This window comes from Rousettus aegyptiacus, unplaced genomic scaffold (assembly GCF_014176215.1).
Source record: "Rousettus aegyptiacus isolate mRouAeg1 unplaced genomic scaffold, mRouAeg1.p scaffold_m13_p_3, whole genome shotgun sequence".
NCBI lineage: Eukaryota > Metazoa > Chordata > Mammalia > Chiroptera > Pteropodidae > Rousettus > Rousettus aegyptiacus.
Genome location: NW_023416306.1, coordinates 132,019,038 through 132,042,408, shown reverse-complemented (window position 1 = coordinate 132,042,408; position 23,371 = coordinate 132,019,038). Strand labels below are relative to the sequence as shown.

At 34.7% G+C, this 23,371-nt stretch overlaps 1 protein-coding gene and 1 long non-coding RNA gene across 3 annotated transcripts in view; both read right to left on the bottom strand.

Moving 5' to 3' along the window:
• ZNF609 (zinc finger protein 609) overlaps positions 1-23,371 on the bottom strand; it is a 178,542-nt gene that overhangs the window by 114,257 nt on the left and 40,914 nt on the right. The gene's annotated exons all lie outside the window — the stretch shown is intronic.
• Positions 2,169-11,269, bottom strand: LOC107508979. The gene is made up of 2 exons (XR_001596421.2): positions 2,730-11,269; positions 2,169-2,690 (listed from the first exon to the last, which is right to left on the bottom strand). It is a non-coding gene; the product is annotated as an uncharacterized LOC107508979 (long non-coding RNA).

The following is a 23,371-nucleotide window of genomic DNA, read 5'->3' as shown; positions in this document are numbered from 1 at the left end:
ATGTTAAGTGGGGTTTTGTAAATACAAAAGATCTAAATAAAATTTATAGAGATGAGAACTATGTCTGAGATAAAACAGGCACCATTAGAGATTAATGACAGATTGGACACTGCAGAAGAAAGGCTTGTAAACTTGAAAACAGAAACAAACTATTCAAAATGAAGCACAGAAAGAAAAAAGGCTGGGAAAAAAGAAAACTTCAAGTGGAATAAGATGCATGTAATTCAGGTCTGCAAAGAGGGGAAGAAAAAATATTTGATTAACAGCTGAAAAATTTCCAAAGTTGATGAAAACCATAAATTCACAGAAACAAGAACTGCAACAAACCTCAAGCACAAGCAGCATGGAGAAATTTGTCAAGGCACATCAAAACCAACTTGATTTATTAAAACAAGTGATAGAAAAATTTTAAAGCAGCCAAGCTTAAACTATTTTAAACCACTAAATTCACTTCAATTTTAATTAAAATTTAAAAGCAGACTCACATAGAGAAGAACAAATATATATGGATGACTACAGAAACAATGAAAGCCTTGAAAGACTCAAACTACCAAACCCCACTCAAGAAAAGAGATAACTTGAATAGTCCTCCATCTATTAAAGAAATTAAAATTTTAATTAAAAGTGTTCCCGTTCTTATTTCCCTATTCCTCTACCCACTAAAAATTCTAGGCCCAGAAGGCTTCTCTGGTAAATTCTACTAAACATTAAGGAAGAAATAATACCAACACTATATAAACTCTTCCATAAAATTAAGGAGGTAGAAATACTTTATGACATACTTTTTGAGGCCAGAATTACTCTGGTACCCAAACCGATGACATTGTACGAAAACTTTAGATCAATATCCTTTATAATTATAGATGCAAAAATTCTTTAAAAATTGGTAAAGTAAATCCAAGAAAATATAAGGAGGTTACCCTAGTAGCCCCCGCTTATCTGTGGTTTCAGTTACTTGTTGTCAATCGAGGTCTGAAAATATTAAATGGAAAATTCCAGAAATAAACAATTCATAAGTTTTAAACTGCATGCTTTTCTGAACAGTATGATGAAATCTCACACTGTCCTGCCCCAATTCACTGGGGACATGAATCATCACATTGTCCAGCATATCCATGCTGTACACATTGCCTATTAGTCACTTAGTAGCCATCCTGGTTATCAGAATGACTGTATCATGGTCCTTGTGTTCAAATAACCCTTATTTTCTTTGATACTGGCTCCAAAGAGCAATGCTGGCGATTAAGATGTGCCAGAAAAGCCGTAAAGTGCTTCTTTTAAGTATAAAGGTGTATATGTTAGGAAAAAACATTGTATAAACATAGGATTTGATATTAAGTGTGGTTTTGGGTACCCACTGGGGGTCTTGGAACATATCCCCTGCAGATAGGTGGAGGACTACTGTACATTATGGTTGAATGAATTTTATAAAGGGACAAGTTTGTCTGAACATCTGAAATTCAATCAATATTATTCACCACTAACAGTAAAATAGTACAGACTAAAACATTTTTAAGTATATAACAATCTCAGTAAATACAGAAAGAACACATGACAAAATCTAACATTTATTCTCGATAAAATGCTTAGCAAATCAGAAGTTGAAGGGAACTTTCTCAATCTGCTAAAGGGCACCTATGAAAAACCTACAGATAACATCATTTTTCAGCAGGTCTTGTACACCTGTGCCATAGAGCAGGCATCTCTCCAAATTTTTGCCCCCTCCTCAGTGGTAAACTGCTGTTCCTTGTTACCCAGTGCAAGGCCAGTGGTGGGAATAGGATTTTATCGCTCCAGTTTCAGTCAGGCAGACCCAGTGCACCTGAACATCAGAGTAGTGTTTATCCCAGTGGCAGACAACTTCTGTTTCCTATTCAATGCAAGATCTATTACATAGGTTAGGCAGGTTTTCTGCACCTCTTCTATACTTACCCCTTGCACTGACCCCACTTCTGAACTCAGAGCAACTGAACTCTGCCTGCTTTGCCTTATATTCTAAGAGATCTTGGGCAGGAGAAAGCAAAGGGCAGGTTTTGGTTTGTTTACTAATGAACCCATCCCTATGTGGCACATACCAGGTACCCAAAAAATGTGATGAATTAATTTTATGTTGCGATAAGTATTCACTCAAACACACACAACTTAAAATAACCTTTCTAATTGTACTGAATTCCTTTTTTTTTTTTTTTTTTTTTTTAAATACTGGTTGCAACTAACTTGATTGATTTCATAACCCACTAATGAGTCAAATCTGCAATTCATGAGGGTGGGAACTTCTGCAAAGTAAATGCTGTGTCAGTCATGTAGAGCCATGTGCAGAGAAGGCCAGCCAAAAAAGGAGCGAAGAGATACAGAGATGAATGTACTCAAGAGGTGCTAAGCTGTACTTTAGTGTTTGGTTGCCCTTATGATCGTCTCTTGAAGCCATATAATAACTCCCTCATTGACTTTTGTTAAGATAACTCCCTCATTGATTTTTGTTAAGAGTGGGCTTTCCTTCCTTGCAACCCAATTATTCTGAATACAATCTTAATCTAATCCGTAGAGTTCATTTTTTTGTTGTTGTTGTTGCTTTTGTTTGGTTTTCATTCTTTTATTTTTCTACTGGGCTACAAAGCAATGCTAGTAAGTCTACCTAACTGTGGTATTTTGCTCAACAACAAATTCCTAATAACCATTCTCTGGTAACCCTTCAATGGTATTCAGCAACTTCTTTGTTTCTACATAACTCCCTTATCCTGAATCTGTCACTTTCCAACTGACGTGGAACTCCCAAAACTATCCCCAGTACTCCCACTTCACCCTCTGCAAATACTTTGCCACTAAAATGAGACTAAGATTTATCTATCCTGAACTCCCTTAAATTTCTATTCTTTTCAATTCAAAATTCCTTTCCAAAAAATTTTTCTCTGCCCCCTTCTATCTTAGAGGAAGAGCTAATCCTCTCCCTGATACGGATAAACTTAATATTCTGTGTTCTATTTGTTTTAAATTTTAAATTATTTTCATTAAAAAATATTTCAGATACAGATAAATACCCTTGTAACCATCAAATAGCTTTGTTGAGTCTTAATATTATGTTATATTATTTCAGAGATCTCTTTTGAAAAAAATTAAAAACATTATAGATTGAAGCCTCCGATGTACCCTTCTCTCATTCTCTTCCTTTCCTTTGGCCCTCCACCCCAAGGGAAACTACTATCATGAATTTAGGGTTTACGAATGCCAAACAGATTTTAAGTATTTACTATATATTTATGTATCCATAAACATTATGTTATTGTTTTCCGAGCTGTGTACTTTTTTTAATACTTTGACCTCTCCATATTTTTTTGAATGAGCATATTATTTTTAAAAATATTCCCTACTTAAATACAATCCCTTTCTTTTTCTCCCCCTTCTAACTACTGAAATTTCTAATAGTCTATACTTGCTACTGCTACTTTATTACTACCTACTTTTCTTAAATCCTTTATGTCAACTCTTTAAATTGAGGGGTAAGTACCGTTGGAAGTAAAGACAATGGGCTAGAACTTAAGCCATTGGATAAAAGTTGGATCTTTATCTTATACCATATACATTAATTAACTCAAAATGGATCAGAGATCTAAACATAAGAGTTAAAACTAAAAACTCTTTGAAGAAAACATAGGAGACATTGGATTTAGGTATGACTTCTTAGCTATGACACCGAAAGCAAAGGTAACAAAAGATAAAAACGATAAATTGGACTTCGTCAAAATTAAAAACTTTTACAAATCAAGAGGTGAAAGACAACCTATAGAATGAGAGAAAATATTTGCAGATCTTAGCCCTGATAAGGGATTAGTAACCAGAATACAAATAACTCCTATAGCTCAGCAACAACGAAAAACCCAACCCAATTCAAAAATGGGCAAAAAATTTGAATAAGTATTTTTTCAAAGCTATATAAATGGACAATAAGCACATTAAAAGATGCTCAACATCGCTACTCATTAGGGAAATTGAAATCAGAACCAAATCACAATGAGATACCATTAGGATAGCTGTTATCAAACAAAACTAAACAAAAACAGACAATAACAAATGTTGGTGAGGATGTGGAGAAACTGGAATCCTTGTTTGCAGTTGGTAGAACTATAAAAAATGGTGCAGAAACTATGGAAAACAATATGGCAATTCTTCAAAAAATTAAACAGATAATTACCATATAAGCCAATAATTTCACTTCCAGGTTTTTACCCCCAGAGAATTTAAAGCTGGGACTCAGGCAAATATTTATACACATATGTTTATGGCAGCATTATCCACACCAGCCAAAAATGAAAGCAACCCAGCAACTACCAAAAGATGAATGGATAAACAAAATGTGCTATATACATACAATGAAATATTATTCAACCTTAAAAAGGCTCAACATGGATGAACCTTGAGGACATTATGCAAAGTATAAGACAGTTACAAAAAGACAAATACTGTAAGATTCCAATTATATGAGGTACCTAAAGCAGTCAGATTCATTGAGACAAATTAGAATGGTACTTGCCAGAAGCAAGGGAAGAAGGGAATAGGGAACTGTTTAAAAGATTAGAGTTCAGTCTTGCAATATAAAAAGAATTCTAGAGATCTGCTGCACAACAGTGTGAATGTACTTAACACTTCTACTTATCAGTAGGTGTATACGTATAAAAATGGTTAAGATAATAAATTTTATGTTATGTATGTCTTACCATAATTTTTTTAAGTTAAAAAGAAAAAAAGAGTATAGAATCTGGAACCAGATTACCTAGACTTAAATCTTGGCTCTGCCTCTTCCTAGCTGTGTGATACAAGGGCAAATTATCTAACTATTCTGTGCCTCATTTCCTCAGCCATAGATAACATTAACAGTACCTGTATCATTATCTAGTGATGATTAAATTAGCAAATATCATGTAAACTCACGACAGTCTTAGTATACAGTGAATCTTATTTTAAGTGTTTGTTATTATTAGAGTCACTATTTTGAAAACATAATTTAATATGGAATTCAGGCCTGCAGGCAAAATTGAATTTTTCCTATGCAAAATTGAATAAAACAATTCATGTGCTTGTATTCAAGGTTTTCAGGTGAACTCTTGATACAGAGCAGAACTACGACTTACACAAACTGAGGAAAGAGTTCCGCAATCTTATTTCTTCATAGTTTTCATTTATGATTTTGAATATTACACATCGAAATGTTTATTTTAGCAGATGCACAGAACATACAATGTTCTGAAAATTTATCTTCAAGGATTCTAACCAGTACTATTAACTGGGCATATTAATGTCTATTGATTCATCAATCTGTAATGAAAAGCACTGGACTTAACAGCCATCTGGTGTAATGTTGTTTCTATCACAGCTGACGTTTTACAATGTCCACAAGTAAAATTACTCAGATGTGGCACCTTTTCCATTTCTTTAACTTTACTGATCTCAAACATAATATTGACTATTTCTAACCAAGATGGTAAAATGAACAATGCTATAATTGTGTAAGGCTATGACGAGTTTCCTATATTGTATTTGTTGATCCTGAAAAAATTCAAATCTTTTTCTGTTAAAATGGGATGTTTTGTGGTGACGGATCAGTGTAGTTTGCTTGGAACCATTTCTTCTGAAAACTCTGTCTTGCAAATAAGACAGTTAGGTTGGGGAAGAAAATCGATGGAGAATTCATATGTAAACTTGAGATCATGCACATCAGAGGCTAATCACTGACTGAATAATTATGTATTAACCTTTTTTCCGGCTACTTGGTTTGTGAGGTGAATCTGATGACTTTCCAGCTTTAATTAAGTAGTCCATAAGGGTCTTGTAAACGTATAAGGGTCTAGAATACTCCTGCCCGCTTTCTCTACCTCGTTGTTCATCAGAGCCCTGTTCACTCTAAATAGACACAAAGAGACAGACATTTTCATGCTTACTATTTATTATTTCTCCCACTAGAATATAATCAAAACAGGGTTTTGTGTTTTTTCGTAATTTTTTTTTTTTTTTTTTACTGTTTTGTTCACTGATAGTACCAAAGTACCAAAATAGTGCCTGGTACCTGGTGGGTACTCACTCACTAAATATCTGTCCAATGAATGGATTGGTAAACGGCTTTAAAAATGGCCAGAGGTGATGCCCGTGATCAGCCAATGTAACCTGGTTTTAGGAAATGCTTCCTTTGGGCCAGAGCCAAATTTTATTGTTCTTTAGAGCAGGGGGCCTCCTTTCTAAATTTTCAAAAGCCTAGAGGGCAAAACAGCCTCGTTTACCATCTGCCATACCAATTCTACATATGATTATTCCCACAGCTGTATTCATCCACTTCATATTCATGGTTCACACTTCAATTATGTCACCTTAACACGCATGCAGAGGCCCATAAGGATGAGGCTTTCAAAATATCCAGAAAACTAAACGAGCCAAAAATCCAGATTATGTGGATCCTATCCTTACTGCCTAAAGTTGAATAAAACAAATGCAATATCAACATGATTGTCTATGTAGAAAATCCCAGGAAGTCTAAAACAAAACAAAATCCTGTTAAAAATAAGAACTAAATGACTTTGATATAAGGTCATATACAGAATTCAACTGCATTTCTATATGCTGGCAAAAAATAAATAAAAAATAAAATTTTCAAAAATACCATTTATGGCAGCACCAAAAAAACATGAAAAATTAAAATCTTAATGATACTCCTTCAAACCCACTAGGATGTTATAATGAAAAAGACATGATATCAAGTTTTAGCAAGGATTTTTAGTAACTAGACCTCTTATAAGTCACTGGTGAGAGTGTAAAATGGTGCAACCACTTAGGAAAACAGTTCCCCAGTTTCTCATAAAGTTAAATGTGCACTTAGCACGTTACCCAGTAATTCCACTCTTAGATATTTAACCAAGAAAAAAAATGAAACCCTATGTCCATTAAAGGAAATGTATAGAGAGAGTTACAGATTTCTTTATAAAAGCTCAACACTAGAAATAACCCAAATTTCCTTCAATTGGTGAATAAACAAATTGTGGTATATTCATGTAATGAACTCAAGTAGTCAACAATATAAAGAAACTGCTAATACATTTAACAACATGGACAATTTTCAAAGACATTATACCAAGAGAAGGAAGCTAGAAACAAAAGAGTACATACTGTACGATTTCTTTTATACAAAATCCTGGACTGGACAAAACTATATATAGTGCTAGAAATCACATTAACCCTTTTCTCGCTGAAAAAATAAAGTGCAGCTTGCTGCCAGTGTTAATTTAATACCACACATAGAAATGCTACATTTTCTAGGATTTGACATTTTCGGCAATCAAGAATTACTATATTTTGTAAATGGAAAATATCACTACTAAAAACAGAATGCTATAAATAGAATGATGTCATTTGTTTCCAAAGACATCGATATACTAGAATGATGAGAAAAGAGTAATAAAAGCAAGATATTTCATGGCAAACTTTGGGGGTGAGGTTAAGACTGTGATCCGCAAGTTATCTCAGGTAAATGATGTAGCCGAAATGCTGCCAGTGAGTATTCTCAGGGCAAAGAGGAAATGTATTAGTGTTTGGTTGCAGAGGGGTCGAGAGAGAAGACTGACTGCAAAGAGACACAAAGGAACTTTCTATTAAATTTAAAATATTCTATTTCTTGGGTTGGGTAGTGGTTAAACATGCATTCATTTGTAAAAAATATCAATCTGTACACTAAAAATGTGTGATTTTTATTGTATGGATATTATACTGCAGTAAATTGATTTTTTAAAGCCCTGATTATCTGGATCCTCTTCTTATAATTCCAACCCCTATCTACTCCCTCATCAAGCAGATCTGGTTGCAAAATAAAGGGCTGAATTTACCTTCAGGAGAGACACAATGGCTTCAAGAAAGAAATGGATTTCTAATCTCATTTAATCCTGGTAAACAGTCAGTCTTAATCTCTCTTACCAGTTAATCGGAATGGCGGAAACTACAGGTACACTGTTCTTTCATTATAGGGAAATCACAGCTTTCTGCAATTGTTCAACATCTAGAGACCACCTTGAGATATGCAGCACAACGCCTCTAACTTGATGGGCCAACAGGAGAGGAGAAAGCACTGACTGGCAATCTGGAAACTGAAAACCAAATGCCTTTTAACAACCAATGTACCTGCCCTGTATTCCCTGCACACTGCTTTCATGCTAGGCTGGTTAGAAGTAGTTTGTTTGCTGACCGCTTAGAGGACTTAACAGAAGGAATTAGTCCTGGCACTGCAGTTAAGAAAACTCTGGGCAAAACCTGACAGTGACCCATAGTCTCGGAAATGGGTGTCTGATGAGGCTGTGGAATAAACCAGGTCTCTTCATCATAAGCAAAAAAGGAATGTTTTCAACAAAAAGAAAGGAAAACCAGACCGTAAAAATGAACTTTTAACCTCAGTATCATTTATCTGGTTAACAAAAATTACCTTAATTACATTTTGGATGAATCTGGATATCAAAACCCAGTGAATATAAAGCGCATCAAATTATATTGCAACAGGCCCCAAAATCCTTTCAAATTCTTTGATTTTTGTTGGACTTTAGGTCTAATGAATACTACCTAGAATAAATGGGTTCAGAGCTCAAGGTGAAAAATCTGCTCCACTTAAATTTCTTTCTTCTTAACATAAATGAGATTCAGTCAATAGCATTTATGGAGTAGCTACTTGGAACCAGGTCCTGTGTTAAGTAATGTAGAGCCTAAGATTAAAAAAACACAACTCTTACTCTCAAAATGAAAAGAGGGAATCAGATCAGACATTATGGTGTGATAAATGCTATGACACAAATACATGAGGTCTTGGGAAACAACGGCTTCCCAAAGTAAAACTTCTATTGATTTCTGATCAAAAACAGCAGGGAAAGGTGTTGTAAGCAGAGAAAAAATACCTAAAAAGCACGATATGAAATAATAGAAAGTATGAAACCCCATGGCATGTCTAGGGAGCTGCAAGTACTTTGGTATGGGTAAAATAAAGGAGTGGCAGAAGATGAAGCTAGAAAAAGCAGACTGGGGTGAGATGCTAAGGTCTATGTGTCTTAAAATTCAGAAACTGAAATTTAATCCAGCATGTTACAGGAAATAATTAAAAAATTTTAAGTAAGAGTCTGATATCATGCTGTCTTTTAGAAAGACAACTTGGCAGCAAAGTAGAAAATGGTCTGGAGAGATGCTATATCAGAAGCAGGGAGACCAACTGGGAAGTAACTGGGATGATGCAAGTAATAAGTGATAAAGTCCAACCAGAGAAGTGGGGATGGAGAGGAAGAGAGAATATTTTTAAGAGGAATCATTCGGAGGACTTGGAACTTTTAGAATAAGTGGAAAGGGAGAGTCTAGAACAATACTCTGTTTCAGCTTCAGCAATTGAGTGGATGTTGCATTAAGCAACATTAAGATATGAAATATCAATGGATAATCAGGTTTAGTAGAAAGATAAGAACCATTTTAGACATGCTGATTAAAATATAATGAGTATTGGACTACAATGCACAGAACCTTGAAAGTTGATGATATTTAAATCCTACTTCAGTATCGAAGGGCTGAAGCTCCATTTGATGATGGGAAGAAATAACAGAGAAATCTTAAGTCAGAAAGGAAATTTCAGAAAAAAAAAAGGTTTAAATCTCATAGTTGAACCTGGAAGAGGTTGTCATTTCTGCTTCCCTCTCCCACAATAACTACTTATAAGACAAGTCTATTAAATTTAAGCAAAATTTTATTTTTAACTCTGTCCAAGAGGCCTATAAATATTGTAAGGCAAGTTTAAAGATTGGTTTTAGACAGTTTTCTAAGCTTCCCTACTTTCACACAACATAGGTAATTAATTAATACTGAGGAATAGGTTCTGGACTGAATTATCACAAAAGGACCCACACTGAAGAGAAGAAAAGTCTCAGTTCCATAAATAGTAGGACCCAAAAGGCAGGAGCAAAGAGAAGAGATTCCACCTGGATAACAATCCTTTTTCCATAAAATTGGTTATATTCCCAGTGTAATTCATTTGCAACGTTTTACTCTGTCAATTACTCTCCTTCAAGGGAAATGCAACTCTTCCCCTTTTCCATATATCCTATTTGGTGGAGAAGAGGAAGGGAACTAACATGGACTTTGTTTCGCTGCTAGACTTGAATTTTTCATCAATATTTAAAATGATCTGTTTTCATCATGATTAATGGCCTATTCCTGATTACTAAACACGAGGCCACCAAAAACTGACAAAAGTCGTATTAGTGTTCCATTACTTTAAATTAGAGTTTCTTTTGACCAATGCTTTCTCTCTCCAGCCTTTAAATCCTCAAAGTCATACCTATTCCTACTTCTCTCAGAACAGATGCTCTAGGGGATAAGAGAAGATGAGAATGGGGAAAATGGGAGAAAAGAATCTTTTTTCTAATGTATTATTAAAGCATAGGAGAGATGCAGAAAGCTAGTTAGCATCATAAACCAGGGGCAATAAAAATCCTCACTTTTCAGACAAAATTTGTTTAAACTCTCTAGCCTCTGCCTATAAGCCGAATTTACTAATAAACTCTACGATAAACCAGTGTATGAACTAAAGCAAAAGCCTGAAATATTTTGGTGAAGTCACCAAAATTTCCCAAAATCTTTAAATGCCAAGATGATAACATCTTACAGTCATATGCTGTCAAATACTTAAAGGTCTAACAGCAGATCCCAACATACTTTCTGAACACCTCAACACTAGAAATTTCCAAGGGAAATCTAACCCAGCTGAAATTTTTTTTCACCTCCTAATAGAGAAGGAGATGAAACTCCCCAGAACACAACTGTAGAGTATGTACTCCCAGTGAGGGTGATACTACCCAAGGGGGCAACAAAACCCCTAAGATAGTATGACGGTTTGGGTTCCACCAAAGGGCAATGGTACAAAGATACACAACATACATCTGGCATTAAAATTTCCTGAAGGGGAGGCAATTAGGGGGAAAATGTCTAAAAAGTCTCCTTAGAAAACATTAATGAAGAAAAAGACTGAGAAACACTGTTTAAGATCAGGGGTCCACAAACCTTTTCTGCAAAGGGCCAAAGAGTAAATATTTTAGGCTCTGAAGGCTGTACGGTTTGTCACTACTCAACTCTGCCACTATAATATAAAAACAGCCACAGATGACACATAAAAGAATGAGCATGGCTGTGTTTCAACAAAATTTTATTTATGGATAATAAAATTTGAATTTCAGATAATTTTCACATCATAAAACATCATTCTTCTTTTGATGTTTTTTTAACCCATTTAAAAGTGTAAAAATCAGCCCAAATATCCATCAACTAACAAATACATAAAATGTGGTATATCCATATGATGGAATATTATTTGGGAATAAAAAGGAATGAAGTATTAAATCATGCTACAATATGAATGACCCTTAAAAACATTAAGCTAAGTGGAAGAAGCTAGCCACAAAAAATTTCATATAATTCCACTCATGTGAAATGTCCATAATAGAAAAATTTATAGAGACAGAAAGGAGATTAGTGATTATCTTGGGCTACAGTGGTATATACGTGTGTGGGGGTGGTAGGGGGAGTAGTATTTGGGAAAAGAGGGAGCTGATTACTATAGCACCTAAGGTTCTTTTGGGGATGATAAAATGCTCTGAAAACGGATACTGGCGAATCATTCAACTCTAAATATACTAAATATACTAAAAATCATTGAACTGCAATGCTTTAAATGGGTGAAATTTATGGTACGTGAATAAAATTGTTTTTAAAAAAGAGTTAACGCCATTCTTAGCTCATGGACTGTAAAAAACAGGAGGTGGACCTGATTTGGCCTGCAGTCTTTGGTTTGCTAAACCCTGTTCTGGATATACCAGTTCAGCAAATATGATCTTCAAGGAGGAGAATATGAACTAACCTCTTAGGAGTCCAACACTGATTAAAAGAGGAAAGATTTTTCATGGTCCTGCAGGAGCACGAAAAGCAAAGTCTACTTTGTAGGAAAAGCAACATAATATAAGAATTTACATCCAGGTTACCATGCACAATCAATAAACCAAATCAGACACTCAAACTTTAAAATGTATCGGAATTATCATAGGAGGAAGCAGGGGATTGTTGAGACAGACAGATTGCTAGGCTTCATATCCCTAGAGTTTCTGAGATGGCAGGTCTGGAATAGAGATGGAAACCTGCATTTGCAACAGATTTCCATATGATGCTCATGCTGCTTCTGCTGATCTGGGGCCCACAGTCAGAATCACTGATCTAAACTAATAGACTGTAACTAGTAAAATATTTATTACAGTCGTATATCAGATATAAACATTTAAGAAAAAGTGAAGATACACCTTTTATTTATTCCAGTGAGTCTTGCTCTTTGGCTCCTAAAGCAGAATAACAAATATTTTCTTTCGATGTGCAATGTGGCTGTATGTAGTCATAAAACCTCCTCCCCTTTCCTTAAAACTGAAGCTGACTATTCATAAACCATCGGAGCCCTAGGTACTTTTTTTTGGACATGGGTACATGGACAAAGCTCTTAGTGTTTTCCAGAGGTTCACTAACATCATTTTCAAAGGAAGTCTAGGCAGCAAAAGGTGGAGAAACAAAAACAATCTAGACCAATGAATCACAACCCAACAGTGTTTACTTAGAGCACCTGACATGGCTTTATGTACAGAAACCAAAACCTGGGGACAAGATCCTTTGCGCTGGGGAGTTCTGTCCAATACCTCACAGCTTTCCTTCTTCCTCTACCACCATAAATTGAGTTATCAGGAAGCAGAGCAGAATCATCCATGCAGAAGAATTCCAAATAATGTATGTAGATACTGTCCTCAAGGAGGAGAGAGCACTTGACTCCCCACTCCTTAGGTGTGGGCTATGCATGGTGAACTCCGTCTATACAGTATATAGTATTTTCAGAAAGGGGGGGGGGGAATAACTTGACAGTATAAAAACCTGATCAACACTATCTTAGTCAGGTGATCAAGTTCAATATTAACAGTGATTAATCATGTAAACAGTATGTACCTTTGACATAATGGGATGAAAATGTTACTTTAACTCTGTGTTCTTCTTCCTAAAACCTGTTAACTCCAGTCTAATCCTGAGGGAAACATCAGATAAATACCAACTGAAGGACATCCTACAAAATATCTGACCATTATGCCTCACAAATGTCAATCAAGGTCATCAAAACCAAGGAAAATCTGAAAAACTGTCACGGTCAAGAAGAGTTTGAGGAGACATGATAACTAAATGTAATGTCTCCTGGATGGGATCCTGAAACAGAAAAAGGGCATTTGGCGAAAACTGAGAAAATCTGAATAAAGCATGGATAACTTTATAATAACATCTTAATATCAGTTCAGTAATAATAACAAATGTACCATAAGATGTTATAATAGTAGAATATAGGTGTGGAATATATGGGAACTTGTCTCAATTTTTCTGTAAACCTAAAACTGTTGTAAAAAATTGAGACTATCCCCACCCCCCACCCCCCCCCACCCCCCCCCAAAAAAAAGGTATACCAGTAGCTTCAGGCTAGAGCTAGTGAACTGTTGGAGACTGCTAGATACTAAAACAAAAGTCTTTTCAAACAAAGCAAGCAAACATAGCAGGCTAGCTGCACAATATTTAATGTCCATGATAATGCTGAGCTAAAGAAAATCTTAATTCTTCTTTCAATTCCTTCCAAAGAGCATTTAAAGAAAATAATTCATTAAATCTTCAAAAATAAAATTGTAGAGCACAATTACAGGATAGACACTGGAGATGCAGAGATAAGTAAGAATCTCTGTCTATATCAAACAGCTCACAGATGGAGATGTGGGAGTCTGGGGAGGGGAGGGAATCAGATGTAAAATAAAATACAACAGAGTAAGACAAATCAGTGCCACAATGAAGTCTGCAAAATAATCACGGGAGCAAAAAGATACTCATTTGCAATATCTGTTGTAGAAGAACAGGTCTTAATTAAGCTTTACTGTTATTGGGACAAAGTCAATTATGAAAATACATTTACAAAATAAAGTGAGAGAAAGCTCTAATATGCTTTGTGAGGTTTAGAATAGCTGATGGGCAGATTACTGGTTATCAAGAGATTTTAGGGAGTATGAGTTTCAAAAGTATAATCACAGATCAAACAGTTTTTTAAAGGCTAAAAAAAGAGTTAAACCAGTAAACTCTCCTTGCCCCTTAAAAAAAATTATTGATAGCTTTCAGGAAATTTGAAAGCAGAAAAAAAAAAGACAAAATGTCTGCTATATGAATTGAATTATTCCATCTTCCAAAGAATTAAAGGCATATCTACGTAAAATACTACATTGTAAATAAAAGCATAGTATCTCAGGAGAAAAAAAAATGTTTAATCAAAATAACATGAGTAGTACAAAAAGAAGTAATAGCAATTATTTGTACATATGGATGTGATATTTAACCTTTCTGAGTAACAAATCTAAACACTAACTGTCATCTAGTCAAAGTAGCAGCAGTTACATTCAAATAGAAGCACAGGAATAAACAATTCTGTACTAAAATAGGCAAGCTAGATTTGGTAAAGAAAAAATTCTAGCAGCTCTCTCACAATTCATCCATCATTTTAAAAGATTTGCATGGCAGACGCTGGGGATACACACAGAAGCTGAGAGTCTAATAAACAGGAAACAGACATGAGAACAACTGAATGTAATAAAATGTTATGGATGCTAAATACTGCCATGAAGTTTAAAGGAAAGATGCCAGGGTAGGTATAGGGTGGAATGGCACAAAGTCAGAAAAGGTTTTGTTGAAGAGGTATTCTTAAGCATCTGGAATGATAAAAATGAATAGCACAGGAAAAAAGGTAGTGGGAGGAAAAAGAACAAATAAAATTAAAATACAACCCTATCCTAAGACAGCCTTAGTTCCATTTATCACTCCAAACAGTTTTAAAACAGAGGTGAAAAGAAAAGTTTACATGAATGTATATCAAGAACAAAAAAGGAAATGTCAGTCAAATTGGATCACTGGGATTTATTTTCCTAAAAGTAAATGCAAATACAGAAAGTGGAGGAAGAAGAGTATTGCTAGTTCTCTGCCTGAGCTTCAAGAAGCCTGGCACACATATACCCCATGTGTATGGAGACGACCATGTGAATAATCCTTAATACGGCCTGCTAGAGCATGCAAAATCACATGGAGGTCTCAACCAAGGTAAGCCAAGTTGGGCACAGATCACTAGAACCATGTAACAAAAATCCAGCCTAAACTGCTAACCCTTAGAATAATTAAAAAAAAAAAAAAAAAGGCTAAGTAAATAGTGGTTGTTTTAAATCATTAAATTGGAGTGCTTGTTATACAGCAAAAACTGAGGGAATGAGTTTGCAAAATATGCAGACAGATAAATTTTTAAATTAAAAGGTATACATTATGGAATTTCTGAAGCAGAGAACTGATAAAAATTCTCAGATTTCTGCATCAGTATATTTCAGAAAATGTCCAGAGCCCCTACAATGTTAAAAAAAAAAAAAATGGGTAAGAGGTGATCTGCAAAAGTATGAATGCTCAAATATTAATCAACAGTAGAATGGTTAAATCAATTGTGGTATGTAGTCTCACAATATAATCTCACAATGAACTACCATAGGGCAATGGCAGTGAACGAACTACAACTGTATGCAATTATGTGTATGACTCTCATGGGCTCAAAAGTGTATGACTCCACATTTACATAAAAATTAAAAACAGGCAAAACTAATGTATACTGTTAGGCGTCAGCATAGTGGTTAGCCTTAGAGGGCTTGTGACTACAAGATAGCACAAGGAAAGTTTCCAGAGGCTAGTAATGTTGTTTGTTTCTTTCTTTTTTTTATTTAGTAATGTTTCTTGATCCGGGTGCTGGTTACATGAGTGTGTTCAAATTATGAAAATTCACTGAGCTGTAAATTTTTAAGTAGTGTACTTTTTGCATGTATAATAAAATGTTTAAAAGTACTTATTATTCTATGTAATTAGTAATTATTACCCTTTACTTATTTACTTACATATTGTTATACTCTCTGAGTGTTATTAAAAACTTAAGACATATACAAATATTGAAATAGTATATATTGCTTTACTTTGACTGGCATCTCTACTACTGATCTGTCTTTCAGCTCAACACCTCTTAGTCAAAATATAGAGCTGTTGTTTTTACCTCTTCCTAGTGTAAATACAACCACCTAACAAACCTAAACAATTCTGGGAGAAAAATTAGGAAAACAGGAACAAGCACGTCTAAGTACACACGTATATGAATCTCCTATAGCCTTCCTTAGAATCAGAGTCTTTTACCCTTCTCGCTATTTTCTTGAAGCAGTTAACTGATATATACAGACTGGGGATAGGGTTTCAGGCGGTTCATTTATATACAACTAAAAGTAGTTTCTCCTTTAAAAATGAACAATTTGAAATATAAAAAAGTCTCCCCAGAGTTTGTGGGCAGACGGTAAGAAAGGCTGAGGAGAGGAGACAGGATAGTGATTGAAAAAACTGAGTACACAGGAATTCTCTCTTACAGGAAGGATCTGAGGGGCTCTCCATAGGATAATCCCAATGGCCAAATTCAAAGTACTAACTACTTTTGTGTATTTCATTTAAATATACTTATTCAATATTTTCATTTATATTCACATATATTTTGAATTTTATTATTACTATTCCAAAGGTTATTATTTCTTGAGTTTTTCTTCTTTATTCACTCAAATATTCATGCACTTTAGGGTGAAGAAATGTGAGATAGCACTGAGAAGACCTGCTTAAACCACCAACGGAAGTGCAGACATCTATACAACATCTAATGATGTGGTCTATGACAAGTTTTTCTATTGCTGTTATTCTTGGGGGAAAAAAAAAAACAAGCCAATAATATTATACTTGTGAAGCTTAGATAAGTCCCAAAATTTCTTTTTGTGTTTTGGATTGGATGAGAACAGAATATAATCTCTCCATCTATTAAGTCCAGACCTGAAATTTGAGTAAATGAAGAAATACACTATGTTCTTAGGTGATAAGCCAATATTACATAAAGGTAATGCAATAGTCCATTACGTTATAAAGACCATTTCTCCCTCAAATTAAATATACAAAGTCAATGTCATTCCAATCAATAGATGAATTTTATTTTTGGAAGAATAAAACATTTTTAAAGCTAGTATAGAAAATAGGAACATGAGGATAATTTTGCCCTGTTACAATAGGCTAACATGGCACTTACTATGTTACATTCCATTAAAAGAGCTTTAGATATATTAATGCATTTAATTCTCACAATAACCCTAGAATGTATGTAATAATTAGGCAATAATAAAAAAATGTACAACGTATATAAAATAATCCTCATTTTACAGATGATACTGAGGTATACAGAATTTACATAACTCACATTAAGTCATCTAGCTGGTAAATGACGGGGCTAGCATTCAACTATTCTAACCCCTGAGTTAAACTCTTAACTATGAGGTATGCCTCCTCACAGACATTACGATATTTCACAGGCCCATAACTTATCATTAAAAGTATAATATGATGATATAATAGATGGTGGACTCACAAGAAAACCCAATGAGATACCCAAATATATATGACAATTTAGATTATGTTAAGATGGTATCTCAAATCAATGAAAAACTATGAATAACTTTCAGTAAATGATGTAAAGACAACTGGTTCTCCAACTGGGCTTTTAAAAAATATTAGATTCTTATAGCACACCAAAATAAATATCAAATGGTTAAAAAAAACTAAATTCAAAAGCAAAATACTTGAGTAAAAAAAATACAGGTTAGTATTTTTATAATCTTGGAATAAGGATATTCTTTTTAAGTTACACATAAAATTCAGAAGTCATGAAAACAGACTAGCAGGTTTCATTAAATAGAAATTTCTGTAAGACTAAAAACAAGAGTAAACTAAAAAAAAAAAATGTCCATTTTCCCCATAGTGAAATTCCTATCAAAATTCTAGCAAGGTTTTCTTGTAGATATAGATAAGTTAATTCTAAAATTTATATGGAAAGGCATTGGCCTAAGAATAACTAAAACAATCTTGACAAAAAAAAAAAAAGTGGGAAGAATCACTCTACCTTATATTAAGGCTTATTAAATAGCTACGGTAATCAGACAATGTGGTATTGGCAGAAGGTTGACACATAAATCAATGGAACAGAGCAGAGAACCAAGAAACAGACATATAAGAGTTTGCTCCAATGATTTTTGACAAAGGCACAAAAGCAATTCAATGGAGAAAGGACAGCCTTTTCAACAAATGTTGCCAGAACAACTGTACAACCATAGACATACACACAAAAAAATGAACCTCAATCTAACTCTCATACTTTCTATAAAAGTTAGCTCAAAATGGATCATAAACTGAAGTGTACGACATATATAAAACTTTTAAAACAAACAGGAGAAAATCTTCAGGATCTAGAGCTAGGCAAAGAGTTCTTGGGGCTTGACAGCAAAACCACAATCCATAAAAGGAAAAACTGATAATTGGACCTTATCAAAATTAAAAACATTTGTTCTGTGAAGAGGATGAAACTCATATGAAGAGTATGAAAAGATAAGCTACACATTGGGAGAAAATATTTGCAACCATATATATCATAAAGAACTGGATCTAGAATATATAAAGAACTCTAAAAACAACAGTAAACAATTAGAAAATGGGCAAAAGACATTCAGAGACATTTCACTAAAGAGGTTATACAGATGACAAATAAGTACATGAAAATATCTTCAACATTGTCAGTAATTAGGGAAATGCAAATTAAAACCACAACTACTCACCTACTGGAATGGCTAAAATAAAAAATAATGATAACCCTAAATACTGCCATAGATTCAAAGAAAATGTATCTCTCATGCATTGCTGGTAGGAATGTAAAATGGTACAGCCATTCTGAAAAATACTTTGGCAGTTTCTTAAACGCTAAACACACAATTACCATATGACCCAGTAATGACACTCTTGGGCATTTATTCCAGAGAAATGAAAACTTATATGTTTTCACAAAAACCTGTATATGAATGTTCATAGCAATTTTTTTCATAATAGCCTCATACAGGTGATTGGTTTAACAAACTGGCACATATACACTCATGCCGTAGAAACTCAGCAATAAAAACGAATGAACTATTATTGATAAATGCAACGACCTGGGTGAATCTCCAGAGAATTCTGCTGATTGAAAAAAGGCAATTCCAAAAGGTTATGTACTGTATGATTCCATTTATGTAACATTTTTTTATATGACAAAATTTTAGAAATGGCTAACAGATTAGTAGTTACCTGGGATCCATGGGGGGTGGCTATGGTGTAAAACGACAACACCAGGGATCCCTGCAGTGATGGAACTGATGGAACTGTTCAGAATCTTGACCATGGTGGTGGACAGACAAACCTACATATATGGTAGGACTGTATAGTAACACACACACACACACAGAGTAAAATGGCAAATCACAATAGAATTGGTGGATTGTATCAATGTCAATATCCTAGTTGTGCAAAATGTTACTATTGGGGGAACGTATAAAAAGGAATCTTTGTATTATTTCTTACAACTGCATGTGACTATAATTATCTCAATAAAAATGTCAATTAAAAACAAGGAAAAGACAAATGACGGAGAAGAAAACAGCTGTAAGAAATAATATAGACAAAACCACACTGAAACTACAATATACGATTTTCTAGAAGACTTAAACCCACAAGGAAGGGAAGGAGACAACAGTAAAATTTTAGAATCTAGAAAGCAAATAAAAGAACGGTAACTAAGCTAAAAGAGCTCAGAAAATGGTAGCACCAGATAGCTCAAGGTGGAGAGGCTGGTGATTCATTCAGTATGAATAAGACTAAAAACTGTTCAAGAAACAGTTATATCCTTAATGCCTTTTCTCACTAGGATACCCTCCCCAACTCAGGAGACTCGAGGTTTATTCTCTGGAGAGGGTCGAATAGAAGATCTCTAGTCTAGAGTACTCCAGGCATAGGAAAGGTCATGAAGACCATATCTAAAATAAAGGGATTAACTGTGGACTTAAGCATAATGGATGTTGAAGGCTGAGGGCCCAAGTCCTCTTTTTTTCACTTGGCATGAAGGAAGCGGGCAGTCAGTCCCTATCATCCAGGAAAATTAGAAGAGGTTTTTTTTTTTTTTTTAAAGGAATTTAATAAACCTCTGATGAAAGACCTAAAGATACTGACATCTAAGGTTGACCAACTTAGCCATCTCACTGTGGAGTTTACCGTAAATGTGCCCTGCTGATACACTCGGAGCTGCCAATCAATCTTTCATTACCCCATCTCAAAGATATTTAAAACATGGGCAGGCAACTAAAGAGTACCAGGTATCTGAGGAAAATCTCTAACACGAAAGAGATCAAAACCAGTATTTTGTAAATGAGTCAACTGAGGCTCATATTAGCTAAAAATGAGATTAGTGTTCACCACACTGCACAGCCCATCCACATGTTTTAACAAATATTTAATGGGCCAGGTACTACTAAAGGTGCTTGGGAAACAAGGGTTAACAAACCAAACAAAAAAAAATCTCTTTGCTGGTAGAGATTATATTCTAGCAGACAGAGTCAGACAATAATGATAAATGTAATAATTGAGTACACACTTAGTAAATTAGAAGGAGATAAGGAGATTAGTACTTTGCGAAATAATAATGGGGCAGAGTAAAGGAGTGAAGGGGGTGGTGTAGAGGCAGTTGTAAATTTAAAGTAGGGTGACGTTTCAGTAAAAAACTTGGAAATGAGAGAGTTGACAGTGCTATTACCTGTGAAAAGAGAATTCTAGAAGCCAGAATTTTCAGTTTAAGAGCCCCAAGGCAAAAGGAGCAGGCTGAGATGATCAAGGAAGAGCAGAGTCCAGTATGGCTGGAGAGGAGTGAGAGAGGGGGAAACAGGAGATCAGACAGGCCACAAAAGTATGGCAGGGAGGACCACAGATCATGTAGGGCCTTAGAGGCCACTGGCTTTTTCTCTGAATGAAATGGAGGGCCAATGGAGGGTTCTGAGGAACGGAGTGATGATGACTGAATAAGTTTTAAAGGAATAACTATGGCCGGTGTTGAGACTGCGTGGCAGCAAGAAACACCAGTAAGGAGAGATAGAATAAAGTTGCTCAGAATTTTAGAACTGATTGATGGACCTCGAGACAATCATGCTAAGCGAAATAATCCAAACAGAAAAGATTGAAAAATCACATGATATCACATATGTGAGATATAAACCTAAAAGCAACAAATGAACAGGACAAACAGAGACTCATGGACATGGACTATAGACTAGTGGTTACCAGAGGTTGGGGGCGAGGTGAGGGGAGGTAGACGGGGTAAAGGGGGTCATATCTGTGGTGACAGAAAGAAATCTAACTATGGGAGGTGAACACACAGTGCAAAAAATATATATATATATAAATATATATTTATATTTATATATATTTTTATATATATATGCCTTACTGTTAAAGTGTACAGCTGAAACTTATTGGATTTCATTAATGTCACCATTGAAAAAATAATTAATTAAAAAATAATAATTTTAGAACTGACAAGAGCCTTGGGAATAATTTTTTCCAAGTCTTTCATTTCAGAGATAAGGAAACTGAGATCCAGGAAATTGTGTTTTCCAAAGTCATGTATTAATGTCTGGAATAATCCATTTTGTATTTGTGTAGCCTTTTCAGTACTTTCAAGTTTATCATCTCATCTTGTGTTCAACAATTCTCTGGGCAGTTCATAGGGTAGCTGATGGCTGACATTCATTTACATGACAGCTAGCCAAAATTAGAGACCAGGTCTAAAATATTCTCTGTCAAACTCAATATAAAGCTATTAACTGTCTATACAAGAATGAGTCTGAAATTGTATCCATAATATCACAAAATGCTAAATAACCTAACTAATTAAGATCTTCAAGCAACAGAAATGACTCACTTTTACATGATCTAATCCTATGGCTCTATAGCAGAGCCAAGGCTACCAAATGTAGCTCGTGTATATCAGGTAGTGTGATATGCAGTACAAATTAGGAAAAGAGTCAGTAATTCTGAAGCAAATGGAAAATACCAATTTTGTTCTCCATGATACTACATGCTTAGGTCTCTTCCTTTTCCCTTTCTTTCCTCCCCAGTCTCATCCTATTAAGGTCTTTCTCAGGTTAGAGAGCAACTAGTAAACAACTAATTCCCACTGGATAGTTGTTGATAATTGCACAAGGCATTACCTATCTCCAGGGGTATGTGTGCTTGAATAGGAAATTCAAAATCTTCAAATCCCCCCAAAATTGTAACATGTTAGCATGGAATATTATATTAAAGACAACTAAAGAAAAAAAAAATAGATACATTAGACTTCATAAAAATTTAAAACCTTTGTGCTTTGAAGGACGCTATCAAGAAAGTGATAAGACAATCCATACAAATGAGAAAAAACATTTGGCGATCACATATCTGTTAAGAGACTAGTATCCAAAAATATATAAAGACTCTTACTCAATAACAAAAAGACAAACAAACCAATTAAAATATGAGCAAAGAATCCGAATCGATATATCTCCGAAGATATGCATATAGTCAACAAGCACATGAAAAGATGCTCTGAATCATTCATTAGTCATTAGTGAAATGCAAATCAAAACTATAACGATACCATTTCACATTCACTAGGATGGCTATTATCAAAAAATGGATAATAACAAGTGTCCATGAGGATATGGAGAAATTAGAATCTTTGTACATTTCTGGTGAGAATGTGAAATAGTGCTGCAGTTCCAGGAAAATGGTAGTTCCTCTAAAAGTTAAACATCGAGCTATCATATGACTCAGCAATTACACTCTTAAGTATATTCCCAAGAGAACCAAACACATACTCACACAAAAACTTGTACATGAATGTTTACAGCAACACTATTCATAATTGCCAAAAAGTGGAAACAACCCAAACGTCTATCAATAATGAATGGATAAACAAATGTGGTATATCCCTGTAACGGACTATTATTCAGCTATGAAAAGGAATTAAGTGCTGATACATGCTATAGCATGGATGAATCTTTAAAATACTATGGTAAGTGAAAGGAGTCAGACACAAAAAGGTCACATACTGTATGATTCCGTTTATATGAAACATGCACAATAAGCAAATTAGTGGTTGGCAGGGTCCGAGAGAAAAGTACCGTGGTAGTGGTGGGGGTGGGGGAGGTATGTGACTGTTATGGGTCCAAAGGTTTCTTTTTGGGGGAATGAAAATATTGTGGAATTAAATAATAGTGATGGTTGCACAATTTTGTGACTATACTACAAAACCACTGAATTGTACACTTTAAAAAAGAAA